Source organism: Ailuropoda melanoleuca, chromosome 19, assembly GCF_002007445.2.
Source record: "Ailuropoda melanoleuca isolate Jingjing chromosome 19, ASM200744v2, whole genome shotgun sequence".
In the NCBI taxonomy this organism is placed as follows: domain Eukaryota; kingdom Metazoa; phylum Chordata; class Mammalia; order Carnivora; family Ursidae; genus Ailuropoda; species Ailuropoda melanoleuca.
The window spans coordinates 9,588,869-9,609,056 of NC_048236.1; the positions used below are offsets into that span (position 1 = coordinate 9,588,869).

The 20,188-nt window shown below is 38.7% G+C and overlaps 1 protein-coding gene across 1 annotated transcript in view; it reads right to left on the reverse strand.

Annotated features, from left to right (window-relative positions):
* Positions 1 to 20,188, reverse strand: part of PKHD1 (PKHD1 ciliary IPT domain containing fibrocystin/polyductin) — a 453,280-nt gene that overhangs the window by 47,831 nt on the left and 385,261 nt on the right. The window lies entirely within an intron of this gene.

The following is a 20,188-nucleotide window of genomic DNA, read 5'->3' on the forward strand; positions in this document are numbered from 1 at the left end:
ATTAGCCTCAGGATTAGAACCAAAAAAGAAAATTACTACATTTGGACATGATCTAGCCTCCTCCTGTATCCTTCCTCCCATATGATATGCTTAGAAATCTGTGCCAACGCTGTCTATGACATCAATAAATTTAATTACCAAAATGTTGCTTTGGGAGTAGGCCACATGGTTTACTTGTGCCTCAACAATAATAACAACAATAGCCAAAATTATGAGGGAAATTATAAAATATTTCAAACTGAATAATAATGAAATTCTAGCATGTCAAAATTGGTTAGATTCAGTGAAAACAGTGCTTTGAAGGAAAGTTATAATTTTAAGTGCTTATATTACAAAAGAAGAATTGTCTAAAAGTAATAGCTTAAGGTTCTGCCTTACAAATTTAAAAACAAGCAAAGCAAATCCAGAGTAAATAGAAAAAAAGGAAATAATAAATTTAACAGCAGAAATCCATGAAATAGAAAAGAGATAAACAAAGAAACAAAAATAGAGAAAGTGAACAAAGCTAAAATTTGATTCTTGGAAAATATCAACAAATTCTTTAACCCCTTCACTAGACTGATCAAGATAAAAAGAGCACAAATCGCCAGTTTCGGGGATGAAAGGATTATTACTACAGATCCTACAGACAAAGGTTAAGAGACTTCTACAAACAAACATCATGCTAACAAATTCATCAACGTAGATGAAATAGTCAAATAGAAAACAGACACAAGATAAAACAGGAAATTCAAATTGTTCTCTCTTAAAGTGATAGAATCCCTAAATTGAATATTAAGTTATTAATTTAAATAGAGATTTAATTATCAAACATAAAAGAAGGGTTATTCTTACATAACATGTTTTCTCCCTATGGTCATATAATATGGAAACACTAATGTTAAATCAAGAATTGTTTTCAAAAGCATGGAACTAGTATGAAGGGAATTAATTCCATGATCTTAAAAGACATGTGCTCTAAGATTCTGACACAACAGTCTCTACCACAGATATATCCTTTTGAAATGAGATAGTTAGGTGGTCTTCTCTCATAAAAAACAAAACAAAACAAAACAAAAAAACAAACAAACAAACAAACAAAACCCTGACTCTTACTACTTCCCCTTTTCTAAACTTTACCTCTCACTCTCTTTCTTTTAACACATTTTTTTCCAGCCATGTTGATGTCATGTTGATTAACTGTTCACATTCCATCCAGTTTTATAGATTTCTGACTTTGTTTCTCCTGCTTCTGATTCAGGAGATACAACATCTTTTAAAGTGATCTCTACAGACTGCTAAATTTTTGGAACTGTCTCTAAATAAAATACTCACTCTCTTAGTTGATATGATTCTCATCATTCTGCTACTAACTGAATATAGTTTGATAAATTATGTGGTTTGTTGGTATTGTTGCCCTTAAATGGTTATTTTTTAAGGCCAGGGATCATATCTCCTATTTAAACTACCACAGGACTTAACACCCTACCTCAAACACAATAAATGCTTCTTAATATGTATTAGTTGATTGATGTATAGTGTCCTTTTCAAAACTCTTATTTTTAAAATAATTTTTGAAAGATTTTATTTATTTATTTGACAGAGAGAGAGAGAAAGAGTGAGCACACAAGCAGGGAGAGCTGCAGAGGAAGAGGGAGAAGCAGGCTCCCCAACATGGGGCTCAGTCCCAGGACCCTGGAATCACGACCGGAGCTGAAGGCAGACACTTAACCAACTGAGCCACCCAGGCACCCCTAAAATAATTTTTATCTATTCTTGCCAGGTATCTAGTTATAAGATTATTATCCTATAGCTTGAATACATTTTAAACCAGTTTATGACAACAATAACAGAATATACTACAAAAACTTATGAGATTTGTTCCCTGAATTGACTCTAATATATGATAATGTTCAATACTTGGTGAAATCCATCTATTTCACATGAAACCAGAAGATTGAAATTATGGATGATTATATCTATATGAATTTTTTTATGTTCCTGAATCACATAACTGATTTGTCTGTAAAAGGATTTTGTTGTGACAAAACATTTTTTTCTTGACTAATTCATTAAATAAATACACATGTAGACACAGGAGTTTTTATTTATTTCTATTCCTGATGGCAGGTGCCTTCCAAGGCTAAAATAACAAAATGGATGATTTATAGTGTGACTCAAATTCTTTTACAGTAACATGGCACAGGAGCTATACTAGTAGAATGCACACCTTCAAAGTAGTCGGGTATAGAGTTCTTTTCATCAATGCATTTATCTTATATGTGACTCCCAGAAGCTAGTCCACCAAGAAAGCTGGATCCCCAAGCCATCTCTATCTGTAGGATCCAAAGCTCCCTATTCCCTTATTTATTTATTTTTAAAGATTTTATTTATTTATTTGACAGAGAAAGCACAAGCAGGGGCGGGGGGCAGAGGGAGAGAAGCAGGCTCCCTGCTGAGCAGGGAGCCCTACACAGGGCTCGATCCCAGGACCCTGAGCCAAAGGCAGACACTTAACCCACTGAGCCACCCAGGTGCCCCCCTATTTCCTTATATCGCAGTGATAATGGATGGAGCAGAATATGACTAACAAGCAATGTTGGAGGCAGGATCTTAAGAGGAAGAATAGAATGAGGGAGAAAAGAAGGGTTTGTATAAGAAAGGGTCAGAGAGAGGGGCGCCTGGGTGGCACAGCGGTTAAGCATCTGCCTTCGGCTCAGGGCGTGATCCTGGTGTTTTGGGATCGAGCGCNAAAAAAAAAAAAAAATCTTAAAAAAAAAAAAAAAAAAAGAAAGGGTCAGAGAGAATTTGAATGTGCAAGTTCAAGAAAGCACAACTTGTGTCTGTGTTGCAAAGCATGTGTACACCCTGCAGGGTCCAGGACCCAGGCCCATGACAAGCTCAGGAATAAGGTGATAGAATAGAAGTCACTGTCAAATCTTCATAACCTGTCAGAATTTTGTATGAGTTAGATTATGAACCCCAGAAACAAGACAAGAAATTCAATAAACATTTATTGAATGCCTTGTGCATGTTGAACCTGTTAACAGGAAGAAGGTTTTGTTACTAGGTCACCTCTCTTTTCACTGTTAGGAGCGAATTGCTTTTTGTTATTTTTAAGCACTATGATGTGATAAAGATTAAATGCCAGGCACACAGTTACTCAAATATGCAGGAATTATTTGCTTATTTAAACTTAATTTTTTCCTTATTCAGAGTAACTAATGCAATGCCCATTACACACATTGTTTCTATTCCTAATATATTCCTTTTTTGTGTTTTAAAGCTCTGTGTGTGAACATTTTACTATAAAAGGAACACATGCTTTCTGATGTCTGAGACATTTGCTTGGAGACTTACCACTCTGACCTTCATGAAGCCAATAATTAGTATCTCCTAAGTTAAGTAAAAAGAAGTTTCACGAAACATTGGTTATTATAAAATATTATCCCCATGCCTTCCTCCCCATACCCCCATAAAATGGAAGACATACCCATTTGACCCAATGTAAGTATAAAGAATACTTAAATTACTTCTTTGTTTCAGGTCTTCTTTACAAAATATAAAACAAACAAAACACCTTTTCTCCAAAATCATAGATCCTACAATTCTTGCCATCATAGGAATAAAACCATAAAAAGTCTGTAAGAAATAATGTATTAATTATATTTTCAGGCTGTCCAGCTTATGAGTGTTTTTCTGGCCTACATGTCTCAGAAGTCAAAGCTGAAGTTTCTTTGACAGTAGCCTGAGAATGGTGATTGGGATGTGACTGTTCCCACCACTTTGTAAAGGAGATAAAACTGCATACAAGTAACATTTACCCACTGAGAAAAGAAATTATTTACATGGTGTATATGTTATTGTAGTTAACTAGAAAATCCTTCTTTATAAAGGAAGTTAAAACACACAAAACCAAAACCAAAACAATTCCACTAAACCATTATACAGTCATCTCTGATTGTATAGGCTTACTTCTAGCTGGAATTTCTACCTTAGAGTTTTGACAAAAGGATTCTATACAAAAGAAGTGCCCCATGTGAGCTGAAAAGTAGGTTCTTTTAAAATAATTAATACTTAATTTTACTGAAGTACTTTGGTCTGGCACTCAAGATGAGATTGCGAAGAGCAGCTAGATAATAACCATGGGAATTCAGAGCCTTATAACATGTACTAGGAGACAAAAGACAGATTGTTATGTCTAGACACTAGCTGAAATTCTGCAAATAAGAGAGAATCCATAAAAAGGGAGAGACTGGCATCGGAGGAAGTGGATGAATGACAGATTAAACTCTTTGAGAGGCTAAGGGAGAACAGGGTCCAGAGCTTTTAAAAACGGGTGGGATATGGTAGGTCAAAAGACTCCATGTCTCCTGGAGCAGGAAGGACAAAAAGTGTTCGCACAGCTTGAGGTGAGAGGCAGACTGAAGGCAGTCATCTGCTGGGACATGTGAAGCAAAACAAGGTTATCAACTGGAAGTCAGGGGTGAGGATGTGTGTTGGGGGCTTGGATGCAGGGAGAGAGGATGGGTGGAATGTTTGCAGATTGAGAAAATGGTGGGAAACTGTCATTGTGCAAGGGGAGTGAACTCAGTTGTCCTGGATTTTCATGTTTATACAAAAGAGTGAATTAAAAATGAGAAAAATTTTTAAATGAGAAAAAGAAGTCACAACACAGTAATAAATGTAAACCCCATAAATACCATAAACATGATAAAATCTAGGGAAAATTAATACTATTAATTAAGTACCCAACATACCACTGTATACTTTTTCCTATTTCTTCTTGCACACTTTTGTGTTGCTTTTTTATATGAAAACAATGTTATAATATTTTCTACAGGGGGATAGAAAGGTAATTCAGTCTTGCCTTCAACCTGGATGATTGACATTTATTTTCTATCACTGGTAGTTTAGAAAAGTTCCTTTTCGCTTCAAAACTCATGATTGGTAATGTATAAATGTTCAGAACTGTCAAATATGGGACATTTCTTACAAAGTTTTCCTCATGCATGAGCTGTAATACTTGAATAGGTTTTTATAGAGTAACTTCTGTGGCAAAGTCAACTCAAAAACCTACTTCTCCTCCATCTCTCACTTTCTTTTCATGCCTTAGGATATATTCATAACACATGAGACCTAGGGTCTGGTTCCTGTGTGTCACGGCACAGGTAAGATGACATAAATGGCTAGTAGGACCTTTATACAGAAGTGATTTTGAACCACAAGAACCATACCCTCTTAAACCCATAACAAATATGTGTCCAGTTCAACTCCCCCTTAGCTAGATCTTAAAAATGTTGCGTCCATTGGTACTCACCCTCACAGTGCTTACGATGAAGGAGAATTTCAAACAAGAAGAGAGTGTTACCTTATAATTTGGTTAAAAAATCTCAAATTTGCAAATTTTATAAAAGCATAGGGCCATGCAAACACACTGTTGGCATTCCTTCTGGAATCTTGGAAGTGGCCTGTGTAAGCGAGGACCCTTGAAAGCTCAACTCCATACCTTCACAGTAAGTCAGCCTGGGTTGCAGAGAGTGGAGGAGCAAATGCCTTGGATATACCTAGTAAGATGTCATGGGGAAAAAAGGGTGGCTGGGTTCACTGAAGGTTAGGTTTTTGCCTGTGACAGAGAAGAAGGGGCAGAGGATCGCAGGTACTAAAGATATTTCCGAAGAACCAATTGTAATGAAGCATAGCACATCTCAGCTGCATAAGGAGGGAAATGAAGCAAGGGGTGCTTGTGTATATTTTAAAAAAGGACATGTGGCCATAGATTTAATGTCACAAGGAAAGGGCTCTTGACTGAGTGAGCTGGAAAGACATGGGTCATGGTCTTCGAGTAGGATACTTGGTTTGTGATTTTGAAAGTTGGTGGTGATGACGATTTCAGTGCAGTGCCTACATTCAGTAAGGTAGAATGGAGAAAAAGCATACTTGAAAAAAAAATAACAACAACTTTGATGGAAGACTTTCTCTGTACCAGGTATTCTCCTAGAGAAGCCTCAAGATGATTTGAGCAGTAAGAGACTAAATACACAGACAATAGCCAGACTGTATACGAAAACAGAACTCTGATCCACAGTCTACAGTGACCAGGCCAAGAAACCAGTCCAATGTTAGCACAAACAGTTAAGGAAAGCCACATTTCTATCTGCATCAGCTAGTCCAGGATGACCAAACAACAACCCTTGAAACAACCAGCTCCCAACAGCTAGCACCTGATTGATAACTGTCAACATCCCCAATTTCCTTCCCCATGTCCAACTTAGGACCAAAGGAAGAAAGGCAAGTACGTGTCTCTAATCAATCACATAGGATGCCCCACTTCTAATGAGCCCACCTGCAGCTTCCCCATGCCAACAACAGCTTCCAATCAGGAAGTCTTTCCTTTTTTCCACCAGCAAGCTTTCTCCCTTTCCCTGCCTTTGAGCCTCTGCCAGAGCAAGTGCTGGTCGCTAACTCGCTTGCTATAGCGAACTTGGGGTAAATAGCCTCTGCTTCTTCTTATTTGGGTAGTCTTTATTTCCAAGCAGTCAAGGTTTCAGATGAACTCTTTGCCTGAATAAGAGTGATGGCAGAGTTAGAATGGAGAAGGAAACCATGAACTAGTTTCAGTGGCTTTCAGGGAGTGAAAAGTAATGCCTCCTACGTCAATATAAGACACATCAAGTAGAGAGAGCAGGTAGTCAGCCCAAAGGATATCAGCCTCAGAGAAGCAGGGGTGTTTACTTAAGGGATATGACATAGAGCATGCGAAGAACATCGAAACGTGGAAGAACCTCAAGGTTTGAGGGTGTGACAATAGATAAGCATGAGGTAAAAAGGTTCCAGAACACTCTATGAAAATAGACAGCAGTTTGTGGATTCTACTTTCAGAGTTCCACACAGCACTGGGAGCAAGATTTGGGAAAAGAGACTTAAAGGTTGGGTGAGTCCGTGAATGACTAGGCAAGAGATGTGTATTGTGGAGATGTCAATAGTGTGCGGTGGACTTGTGGTGGTGAACGCAGCAAACAGGGATGCTAAGCAAAATATGCTATACCCTTATACTCTCTAATGTGGTGTGGAAGTTGGACATTATCAGAGGGGTCTTATGGATTTCACAGCTTATCAATGGGGGATTCTAGTTATTGCTTAGTCTTAGGTGGCCAGATGGTGGCCATCCCATGGTTGTTGCAACTAATAGAAAACAGTTGCCCAGGAGAGCTTCGGGTATAGAAATATCTGACAGCAAGTCTACAGACTAATGGAAGTGATATCTGGAAGGGGGACCAGACAGGATAAGGACTAGAAGAGCAAAGAAAGACTTCACTACAAAGATGCCCTCAAGCCATCAGATTGGTGGCCCTTCCTTCCCTATTTCTTTCCTTCCTTCCTTCTTCCTCCCTCCCTTCCTTCCTCCTTCCCTAACCTCCTTTACCTAAAACTTCCTCATGGCAAGTTTAATTATCCCTAGTTCATAGATAGAAACATTGACTCACAATTTTGACTCACACAACTACTTAGTAATAGTAATGAGGAAAAGGGGGAAGAGAAAAGCAATGTAATCCAAATAATTTCACTCTGGGTTATATTTAGATGTAGGGTCAGATGTGACGAGTAATACTGGCTAAGAAGTGCCACGATCATCAGGAGTTCTCTCTACAAAGTCTAGTGAAAGCAACTCAGGGAGAGGGTTTGGCTTTTTTGTCATTATTTGTCAAATCATGTATTTGGTGAGATTCCATTTGCTTTTTTATATTGCCATTTGGCTTTTTTAATATTTTAGCATACTATCCCAGAAGTCTAAACACACATATTTAACAAGGTGCCAGTCTAAAGATAATCAGCAGGTAACATTGATTATTCCGTTTTATAGCTAAACTTGGAGTCCTGGTGTTCATAAATAAGAAATTTTATTTTTATTTCTTCAGCACTTAGCACTGACTAAAAGACAGGGTTGTTTATTAGTATCTTTCCATCCACTTTCCTATGTCATCTTCCAGAGTTAATCAATTCTAGTATTTTCGTTTTGATGGGAGGCAAAAATAAAGCATATGTAACCAATACATTAGGGTTCCAGAGCTGCTAAATAAGCGTGGTTTTTGACTGTGGGAGAGGATACACACTGCTTAAGAGAGGGCTGTGCACATGGCCAGCAGACGTCATCGTTGACTATCCTGGCCACAGCTGGCAGAAGCCCACAGACACAGGCTAGCTTCCCTTCGAAATAGTGTCTCATCTTTTCTTCCTATGGATCTCCTTCCCTCTTGCTTCTCTCAGTTGGGGGAAGGTTTAGTTTTGAGTAATGATTTTCTTTCTCGCTTGCTTCTGTCTTTTCTTTTCCCACTTCTCCAAATGGCCTTATCTGCCAGTCACAATTTTTGTGGTCTGCAATTCTGATCACTTTTAAATGAAACCCATGCTGGCTTTGGTAATCATAATGTCATTTACAATTTACCACTAAACACGTTTATTCAGTTAGTAGCACACTGGAGAAAGAGAACTCCATATGAACTCACCGTGAAAGGCCTAATCTGATTATTTCCTCATGAAAATCCAGGCAGGGGTGCTTGTAAGAGGGGCTGAGAGAAGAGGGGAAAAAAAGCAAGGTCTGGCCACAGCTGACTTTCATAATCAATGTGAAGAGATAAGTGACACAGCCTGTCAGGGCCAGCCGCCTAGTCACCCCAGGGCATTCCTCTCAAACAGGCAAGAGTGGACAGGACTTAATAAATGCTGAGTGACCATTGAGTATTGGCTTGGCATATGCTATTGCATTCAAGATGGACAAGCACTGTGATAAAGTCCAGAAGCTCTTCTCTAAGTGGGGGGAATTAGATTAAGCAGGTTGTATTCGTGTGTGCATGTGTGCACATGAACACTTGCTTTGTGTATACTTTAACATCCTAGAATATCCTAGACATACAATATGCCCCATCCACCTTTCCCTCAACTGGAAACCACAGACCTAAAAGCCAAGAAAGGAAGTGAGTTAGGTGCCTGGTGAAGGAGGAGAAAAAGGAGAGGGTACGTATGTGTGTGAGTGTGTGTATGTAGACTCAGGTTGCTTCCAGGGTTCTAACAAATATTAACTTTGTGTCAATATTTGTCCTTCCTGTCGTGAAATGAGGATTTTCCACCTCATTTCACATTTGAAAAGAAAATATGCCAAAGGGGTCGTCTTTGCTAGGAAAAAAAAATTAAAAGAAAGGGGAAAAAAAAGAAACAACTTCTATTTTTTATTTAGAAAAATGGGTCAGAAGGAAAGAAAAAAAAAGTATTTTTAAAATAAATGTTTTGACTCAAAGGCACATAGAATCCTTCCATCTTCCCCTTTCAACAAAAGGGAGAAATTTATATGTTTAAAATTGAACGAAATACATCAACATTAATGATGTTTTTCCTCGAGGTTAACATCACCATTTCCCTCAATAATTTTTTTTAGCCATTTTGTGATAGATTTCCCAATTCATGGTACAGTAAAGTATAGGAGATTTTGACAAAAACAAAATATATAATCATTCTCTTATTTTCACGAAATGAAATCATTTACAATTCTTTTCTGTCAAACAACATTTACACCTCATTATTTCTAATTTAACAAATATAAATGGCCACAGATCAAATAAAGTGTAGACAGGTTGAATTTATCCCCATTTATAGATGTAGTTGTAAACCCTCAGGCTATGAAGAGTGAGATTCCAAAATCTCAAAGCTATGTTCCTAAATACACAGAGTAACTGAAATCTTGGAAAGAAATATTAAAGAAAACATTTTGGTCATACTAGAAAGAATACACAAAAACTGTCTACTCTTCTAGAATGGGGAATTCTAGCTAAGACTTTTTTGGTAAACTTCAGAAATCATGGTTGTGTGTTTTATCTGTAAGGTGACTTGAGAATGATGTTCTCATGCCTCAGAGATTCACTATGGATGACAGAAAACACAGGCTTGCTAACTTGTCTAGAATTAGAGGTCTGTAACTTCTGTTGAGTGACCACCATAGGGTAGTACCAGTCATTATAAAAGAGGTAAGATAGATACGCTTAAACATACACTCACATACACAGATGGGATTATAAAATAATTTAATCTGGGAAATTTAAAGTTCATTAAATTGAAAAATTAATGGATTCAAAGTTCAGCACTGGGAGTTTCAAAATTAAGGTATTGCCAGCTTGGCTTTTGTAATTCATTGACCAGTGGTACTTAAGAGCATAGTCTCCTCTGGGATCATTCTTGCTGAAAAAGGCAGCACTCTTACAGCTGGTGACTGGCGTGGTGCACTGGCTTGCAATGCGTCGGAGTAATGACGGGGTAGAAAAGAGAAGTCCCAAGTGCAGAGACAACGGCACAGGACTGAAGGTACTGCACAGGAGCTGGAAGCTGCTAGATGAGAAATACACACCTCTGTAGGCATACATAATGGGCAGATGGATTTCAGGGGCTCTGCACTCTAGGATTTGCCACAATTTCATGAGCAATCTCACCGAAGTTCTTGAACTTGGGTCTATTTTTGAAGGGAACACATTCCAATATAATCTGAGAAAAATGGAACACTATATAAAACCAACAATTACCTGAAGCAAGATGCCTGTACAGCCTTCTGTGAAAGGTCTTTCTGTCTTTACTAAGTTCTTTTGATGGGTATTTCCAAATATTTGTTTCCTTTTTATAGAAGTGTTAACTTTGAGGGGAAAAAATGATCAGGAGATGAAAGTAAGTGAGAAAATGACAACGAAGATGAGGGAAGAGCATCAGATATGTATCAAATAGACCCTTCTGAATCAATCTATTTTTTTTGGTTTTTTTTTAATTAAAAAAACACCTATTTTTATCGATGAAGTCTACTCAAACAAATTCCATCAGACTATTTTGTATTCTTTTACTATGTTGAAATGTCATTTACATTTTGCTTAAAATAAGTGGCTTAGAAAATGTTTTTATATTTTTGTTATTTTGTTGTATTATGATTTGCCCTGCAAACACCAATGGGTATGGTCTCAATTATGACTTTTATTCTTTGACTACTACATTGAAAACAGTCAAAGCAAATGCAAGTTCAGGAAGTACAGCTTGGCGGGTAAGAGATCAGGTTTTCTAGCCAGAGAGATTTGCATTGCACTTTCTAGCTGCAAAACCATGGGCAAGTTACTTATCCTCTTTCTGACCCAGTTAACTCATTTCTAAAAGCACCCAACCCACAAGCTGATGGACAGGATTAAATGACATGGTGTATGTGCAGAGTCAGGAACAAACATGTGCTAATAAATATAAGTTGCTACATTAGCTATAATCAAAAAAGGGGGTATGTTTTTAAGATACTTTGCACTCTCCTTTGGCCTCTTTTGGCACTATCCTCATCTCAAATTAATAACATTCGCCTTGTCTGAAACAGCACCTGTAAGTGTTGCAAGCATTCATAATGAACAGTGTTGAAGGAGACAAGTTACAGGTGAAGAAAATGCTTACAATGCAGACATACTATCTATGATTTTAAAAAATACATACGAGAAAGAAATACACACTCACAGATACACACACACACACACACATCTATAAGCAGGATGTGTATTTTTTCCACCAATGAAGAAATCAATAAAAACTTGCAAAATCCAAGATGGTTTCAACCCTTTCATCAATCTTAACTTTCCCCTTCATTCCTTCGGTAACGCTCTCCACCCCACTGCCCCTTTCTCGCCACCCTCCGATTTCCTTTTTGCCAGCAAACCTGGCCTGCCATCTTTGACCACAGTGATGTTCATGGGTTAGATTAAAGGCAGGGGCAGCCAACAGCCTTCTTTACAAATACAACCTGAGCACGCTCTTTCCCCGGAATGATAAACTTATCACCTCTCCAGCCCTCAGTTTGAAGCTGCAGCAGTAATTCTGTTGGATGCCAAAACGAAAATGAATGTGACTGTGCCATGCCCAGCTCTGAGCTGTGGCTGTAATGAGATTTGAATGGGAAGCCCTGGACACAATAAATCTGCGCCATATGTGACCATTTCCTGTGTCAGTTCCTTTCTCATAACCAGTGGAGACTTTTTTTTTTCCCTCTCATGACCCCACACCATGACTCTGAAATCTTTCATGGCTGCTTATGGGCCTCAGGCTTTTTACAGCAGTTGTATAAATAAATGAATTTGACAGCAAACATCATAACAGTTAGCAGTAATGTGTGTTCACCACAAGTGCCTATACTACTCACTGGAGAAATGGCAGAGGAAACAGCTTGTTTTGTTACCTAAACAAAAGTAGTTTCGTTTGACAAGTGGTGAAAGAATTAGTCAAATAAACTTGAAATCCACTAGGACTGTTTGTGCCAACTCTCCCTGCCAGTGAAATGTTCCCAGCTCCTCAATGCCCATGACTCACAAGAGATAAATTTCCCTCTTTTATTCTGAGATAAAGATCTGGGCTGGGAATACAAAACCTTTGCCTGATATTTTATATTCATCTGCTTAGCAAAGCAAGAGTATCACGTAGGGGAACTCAGGTAGGGCAAAGGGTTTCCAAAGGAACCTGTGGCGGAAAGGCCAAGGAAGGCAATTTGGGGAAGGGGCAGGTTGGTGGCAATAATGACCCACCCTACTGATTACCCACTGAAAGCAAACTGAAGCTTATGAAGGCTTCCTTCTCTTTCATGTTTCCTTTATTCAAGAAAGGAAACTCCTTACACCAGACAGTTGCTGAAAGAAAGGGAGTTAGCATTTTCCCTGTATCTCCACACTCCCAGCCACCTAAGTGCTGTTGTCCATATTGGGGGAATTTGTGGTCAATTTAGATAAGCACACAAAAAAAGCATAGATGTTGCTCAGTTACATGGATTGGTTGTTTATAAGTCCTTAACTTTTTCTGCTCCTCTACTGGAATCTCAATAACAACTCCATTATTTCAGCTGCGAAAGAAAGACATTCTAGCTCAGCGGTTATTCCTATGGACTCGGGCCCAAACTGCCTAAGTTCGAATCCTGGCTCTGATACTTACTCTCCGGGTGATTTTAGGCAAGTAACTTATCTTCACTGTGCCTCAGTTTCCACTTTTGCAAAGTGGGAAGAAAACTGGTATGGTATTCAGCTCATAAGGTAGCTGTGACAATTAAGTGTATTTTAAAGGGCTCAGAACATAAATGATAAATGAGGACATTATGCAATGTGAAGTAAGTCAGTTTAAAATAATAAATACTGCATGATAATACTTAAGCGAGGTGTTTACAAGACTCAAACTCATAGAAGCAGAGAACAGAATGGTGCTTGCCAGAGGCTGGAGGAGAAGGGGAAAAAGGCTCAAAGAGTGGCTAGGACTTATGTATTGCTGTCATCGTTATTATTATTCTAAACAAAGAAACTTGGATAATAGTCTGTTTAAAAACATTAGAGCTCTTCTCTAGGATACCTTGATATTGGCAACTGATCTGGGAAATAAAATTTAAAACCTGTGTGGAGAAACTATAATAGCACTTTCATCAAAGTCAATTACAATTAATTATAAGATGCAGTACATCATCAATAAAAATATCATCTGGACCTTGAAAATATTTTTTTAGATGTAGGTTATTTTCCCTCTTTTGAAAGTAGTTCTCTTTGTCATGGTCAAGTAACCATTGCCTCTAGAATCTTCTCATACTCAAAAGAACTCTCGCTGTTTGGGGGAATAAAAACTGAGAGCTATCCCCAACTAACAGATCTTAGAGTCTATGTCCTGCTCTCTGTTTTTATCTCTTTAAAATTTAATTATTAAAATGGCTCACTGAAGTGTTTTGCTCGTGTGATAATAAGCAAGAAAGAGCCTTAACATTTTAGAAGGTATAGATTATAATCAATATAATAGAGATATTTCAATTTATAGAGTACACTACCTACACAATAAATTCCTAATGTCTCTGTTTTAACTGAGTGACAAATCCACTTAAATATGCATTTCCCTATATCTAGTCAACTATTTCTGTGAAGAAAGTCAGGAGTGTGAATGAACTGAACTGTGTAAAATTAAATGGACTCTTTGAGCCGTGCTCTTACAGCAGGACCTAAAAATGGAAAGAAATGTGTCAACCAAAGACAGGGAACCATTTGACTTTATAAAACAATGACAGACCAGGATGGGGGCAAAATGGGGTTGGTTGTGATTCTGGAGGGTGGGTTTTGCTAGAAAACCAAATACATAAAGTGACATCATTCTGTGGTAAAATAGGCTTAAGGGAGACTTCATATATAGTAAAATAAACTGAAAACCCCACCTCATTATTGCTCCCTGTGTACAGGCTACAGTGCTACATCTAGGAAACGTCTCTAAAATTGGTCCGAGAAAATAACTTTGTGCCCTAGAAACTTCGCTGTTGAGGAATGTCATCTGACACAACACCCCCTTACTACCTCCAAATCCTTTTCCAAGATCTGCTTCTAGTATGCATATCCTGATTCACTCTCAAAGTTGCAAATGTGAAGATGGCATGCAATAGATAACTCTAGCTATTCACACCCAACATGGCCACCAAGGCTGAATAAACACAGAGCTGAGCAGTGTCCTTTTGGATTGACTGGTCACTCCTCCTGCCTCTTGCAGCAAAGGAACACTGCCACCTTGGAAGGTTTGTTTGATTGAGTTAAAGAGAAAACTGAGGCAGTAGAAAAATTCTAAAAGAGCAGTAGCTTCATCAACACTGTGCAGCTGCGGAAATAACTGCTCAGCTCTTTCTGCATCATTTTCTGGGTATGTGTGTGAACACCTAAACAGGTGAGGCTTATCTCAGGAAGCGACAGGCTTGTACTTCCCCACCCTCTTGTGGTTGAGTAGAATCATTAGTTAATCATCAATTACTGAGCAGAGGTAACAAGTGGCTTTTGGGGGCCGTACAAGTTAATTGAAAGAGGTGGCAAAATATAGGCCAAATCCAGCCCACTGGCTGCTGTAAATAAAGTTTTATTGAAACATGGCCCGTATTCATTTGTTTACATAGTATAAACTATTGTAAACTCCACTCTTGCACTGCAATAGCAGAGTTGAGTAATTGCGACAGAAACTCTATGGACTTGAAGTTGAAGTTGGAAATATTTACAGTCCGGCCCTTTATAGAAAATGTTGGCCAACCCCTGATCTCAGAGTTCTAAGTTTGTCTCTGAGGCAGTCAGTGAGTAGCAAAGTACAAGATGGAGGCTTATCTCTCAGCCTGGGTCCCTGCCAAAGACAGACAAGAAGAGTAAGCGAGAAATAGACCTTTGCTGTTTTAAGCTATGGAGATTTGCAAGTTGTGCGTTATGGCATTCTAACCTAGCCTACTCTGATGGGTACGACATCTTCCCTATTCTCTTGTGTATCTTTTTCTCTGCACATACATAATATATCCTGCTTTAGAGAAGGGAACAGAAAGCATAAGAGGACTTTCTTTTTCTTTCTTTTTCTTTCTTTCTCTCTCTTTTTTTTTTTGTCCTCAGGATGCAGACATGAAATGTTTGAGTTCTCAGTCAACATTTGGACTGGAATTTTTCCTTTTCTAAACATAAATTTTCTTTATATATTTTATCTCAATATTTGCTTCATCTAACACCTGAGAATCAATCTTCTTTGTTAAAGCTCTTTGAAAATGTGTCCCACAAATCTCTACAAACCTGCCTTCCTTGCCATGTAAAGATGAAATTTCCTCAATATATTGCACACAGAAGGTTGTTGAAGTAATTAGGGAAAAAGATTTCTGTAAGCTCGGAACTGGCACGCCAAAGTCTTTCAGAATGAGTTCTTGCGTTTGGGCTTTAGCAATTCTAATACAGGTGAAAAATGCATACAGCTGGTTTTACTTGCTCATTTTGCTATGTCCAGATCTCCTTTGGAGGAAATAGAAACAGGTCCATTTTTTGGCAGAAAACAACATGATCTCTTTCAACCTCACAGAAGGGCAAGTTGACTAGACAGTCTGCCACCGATACTGCTTTTTAGAAGCAGGAAGTGATGGAGGCCATTATGAGAGCATCACGTTCCTGGTGTCAGCCATCAAAGGGAGAGCCAAGAGGTGTCTTGCCAAGATAAATGCTGTGATCTGATGGATAGGGACACTAGTTTGAAGATGGCAATTCCAATTTATTTTCTTCTTATTCTTGATGACCTTAGATAACAGACTACCATGCACCTCAGTTTCCTTATCATACGATACAAAGCAATATACATGGATATTTACCTACCAAGAGATTGCATAAAAGTTAACTGCACTAATGTCTGTCAAATACTGCAGGGGAAAGAGAATTGAAAGAGGAGGCAGTCACCCACGCAATCTGTTCACTGAGGGCAATAGATATGAGCCAGGAGGGAGTGTGATGATAAACATGATCAGGTTAACCAGGTACTGTTCAGTCTTGAACAAGTGATTTGTTAGGGTTTTTACAAATAAGATATTGGGCCAGGGGCTCCCAGGTAAGCTACTTCTGAGTCATATTTCAAGTTCAATGGCTCCCTTAAAAACTGGTACAAAGCAGTTCAGCAAGGTTAAGGGGTTTTAAGGACATTTTGAAACTCGACTTGGAGGAACAAAACATAGCTACACTACTGACAGGCACAATGGGCACCAAACATTCAGACAAAATGGCTTATTTATAGAAAGGGCTTTATACAAACTGGAGGCAAAGTAGTGTCTGGAGCTAGAAGAATAAGTACTGCACAATCTGTCTATAGAGGCCAACAAACCCTATCTACAGACTCAATGTGGGAAAGAATACCTGATTAGGCAAAATTTAATTCTACTCAACTATATATACGATTTAAAAATTATTAACAGTAATATACTATGGTTTACATGTAGGGATACTTCAAGATGAACTCTTCAATTTGGATGAAGTCTGGTATGGAATCAGGAAATCAATAGTTATCCTATGCATTATCTTATTCTCTTGAATCTTTGCAAATTCTGGGGGAAGGGAGGGCGATGAGAGAAAACAGAAAACGAGTATCATTTTCTAGCTTCTTCATTGTATAGTTCTGCCATTGTAAGCACTGATGTAACATTATATTTTGAGCAATTATCATTATCCTGATAGCTACCTAGACTCTGGATATATGTAGTTAAAAATAAAAGGAGAGTCACAATGCTTGCCTTCATGGAACTTACTTGGAGTCAAGTTTCTGGGTTAAAAAATATGCCTTCTTTTTCCGAGTGTGAACTCATGAGCCATCTGAGTACAGAGGTCTCACTTACTCATCTTGGCAAGTTTTGCTCCTGTCCCAGGGCCTGTGACCGTCAGAGGGAAGAAACATCAAAATTCTGTGGGTCCGCTGTGCCGGGTACTGCAAGAGGCGTTCAACCTGTCTCATTTTACTTAGTCACCATGCCAATCTGAGAAGGATGTTTTTATCGCTTCCTTTTTCCAGATAAAGAAACTGGACTTGCGGCTGGATGTGGAGGACCGCAAAATGGCAGAGCCAGACCAGAAGCAGCCTAAATCCCCGAGTCGCCACTAAGAGCAAAGCTACCAGGGGACTCACCCAGTCTTCGTTAGGCTGAGTTGTGAATGGAAAAAAAAAAATGTCCTTTTTTTTGAACAGTTGAGATTTGGGGGTTACCTGCTAACTGAAGTTAATTACTCTGCATCATACAATATCATGTTTTATATGAGCAAATGAAATGCATAAGTACACAGACATACAGAACAAACAAGGCTAAGGTCTCCGTTGGTTTAGAAGCAGTATCAAGAGGAAAGGCCAAACGCTCTGACTTTCTGACCTAGATTATACCTACCACTTAAGGAGGCTCCATTTAGGGGCACCTCGGTGCTCTGTTGGTTAAGCATCTGCCTTCGGCTCAAGTCATGATCCTGGGGTTCCAGGATCGAGCCCTGCATCAGGTTCCCCACTCAGCAGAGAGTCGGCTTCCTCCCTCTGCCCCTCATCCCGCTCGTGCTCTCTCTCTCAAATTAAAAAAAAAAAAATTAAAAATGGAGGCTCCGTTTAGTGAGAGTGTTGCTCTCTCAGAAGTTCACTGAGAACTGGCTACAGATGAGTTTGCCCTCTAAAGTGATCTCCATTTGGTGGCCAGCTCAAAACTAATTTGGGAGCCCTTAAAGACAGCTAAAAATTCGGTTTCACTACGGTCTGGAATATAAGCACGCAAGCAGCACACTGCATGCCAAGAAAGTCAGAAGCTACAAGCACCTGGTTTAAACTTTGAAAAGGTTTGGCAAAAGGGCAAGAGCATACTTATAATTCCTTAGGGATCACTCATGTGCTTCCTATTGGACATGCTCTGTGTCAAAGGCCATTGCCATCCAGTATGAATACACTAAGTTAGTTACGTGAACATTGTGTTTAGAGAAATTCACACACGGGGTCAAAAGCAAAATTAGACCATATCCATATTCATCACTGGGGAGTTTATGATTCCACCAACTACGAGATTCTTTTTGCTTGGAATCCAGGCTGATTTCTCCTGAAATACAGGATTTTCCAGATAAAACTAGCCACTGGTCTTTTAAGAATGGTTTTACAGGTTAATAGGAGCTGCCTCCTGAGAAAAACTGCACCCCATAATGCATCTGGCCAATTCTTTGGTGCCATTCAAATTATTAGGGTAAGAGTGGGAGAATTCCTTCCCTGTCCACCGAGACGATCATTTTATGCCCCAAAGCTTCAACCTCGTGATTCTTATCTTAGGGCATAATTACAATGTTATTATTGGTCATAAAATTAACCAGATTTTCCTCTCTTTGCTTTTCCTCTTCAGCATTTGACTCCCTGACCTCCCCCAACAGAAAAGTCTATGGACTGGTTATATGCTAAATGTAGAATCATTTCCTTTTATTTGTTTAAAATGTTCCCACTGTTAATTTCATTGAGAGCATGCTTGTTCTCATATGAAACGAGGTAAAGAAAAACTAAAAGAATTTTTACCACTCCTGTAAAATGTGAACATTTTTATTTCTGTCTCTCAATGCTTTTGAGACTGTTCACTTCTGTTACCTCACAATCCAGAGATCCTGGTCTTCTTTTGCATCAACCTGTGGGTATATGGTTCACCTTATAACCCAAGATCCTTTGCCAACTGCTCACCTGTATTCGGGGCACACTTCACCTAACTATTCTTCAAAGTAACTTCTTTGTTCTAGCTAACCCAAATGGCGAAAAGGTTTTACTTCTAGGGCTGCTGCCTATCTGTGGCAATGGCTGCCCAAGTACTGTCTTAGAAAGGATGATGAAGCCATGTAAAGTCTCAGTAGGAAAGGGCTATGATAAATTAGCAGTGCACTGGGGTGAGGGGTGGTATATACAGCGGAGTCTCAACAAAACTTGCTGTCAGGACAAACACCACTACATCTGCTATACAAACACCTCTTATGTATTATATGCTTTCGCCATGTTCACATATCCAAATTCTATCCATATTCCATTATCCAGAATTCTATCCAAATTCCATCCACCAATCCACATCTGATACTTTTTAAGCTTCATTTTATTTTTTTATTTGTTTGTAAAGATTTTATTTATTTATTTATTTGGGAGAGAGAGAGAGCACGAGTGAGGGGGGAGGGGCAGAGGGAGATGGAGAGAGAGACACAAGCAGGCTCCATGAACAGCGTGTGAGCCCAATGTAAGGCTGGATCTTATGACCCTGAGATCATGACCTGACCCAAAATCAAGAGTCGGATATTTAACTGACTGAGCCACCCAGGTGTCCCAAAGGTGCACATTTAAAATTTGTAAGGAAATCTTCCAAAAAGTGCTTTCCAAGAAGGACTGGGTATCAAAGCTACCATATGTCTCTCAGGTGTCAGATATGAACTTACATTTTCTCATATACTCCATTTTCCCTTCGTTTTCAGAAAAGTTGATGTTCTTAGCTTCCTGAAATCCTAATACCACAAATGAAGACACAAGCTATCTCATAGCAAAAAGTGAATGAGAAGGAGAGAAACAAACAGAAGCAGGGTAGAAACAGATGATAGTATTCCCAGTACTTCCTCCATAGAGAGGAATGAATTAAACATGAGGCAAGAAGGTCACTAAATTAGATATAGGATTTCATCAGATTGCTGGAATTGCAGCAAGATTTCGATGAGAATGAAAAGTAAAAGGAGAAGAAAACTTTACATTTGTATTGTACCATTTAATAACCAAATAATTATAACTCCTGCTATTACATGCCAATGTAAATCCTTGTAAGTAACAGATATATTGTATGCATTACATGTTCTACAGATGAAGAGATTGGTGCTCAGAGAGGTTAACCATAGACACCTGTCTA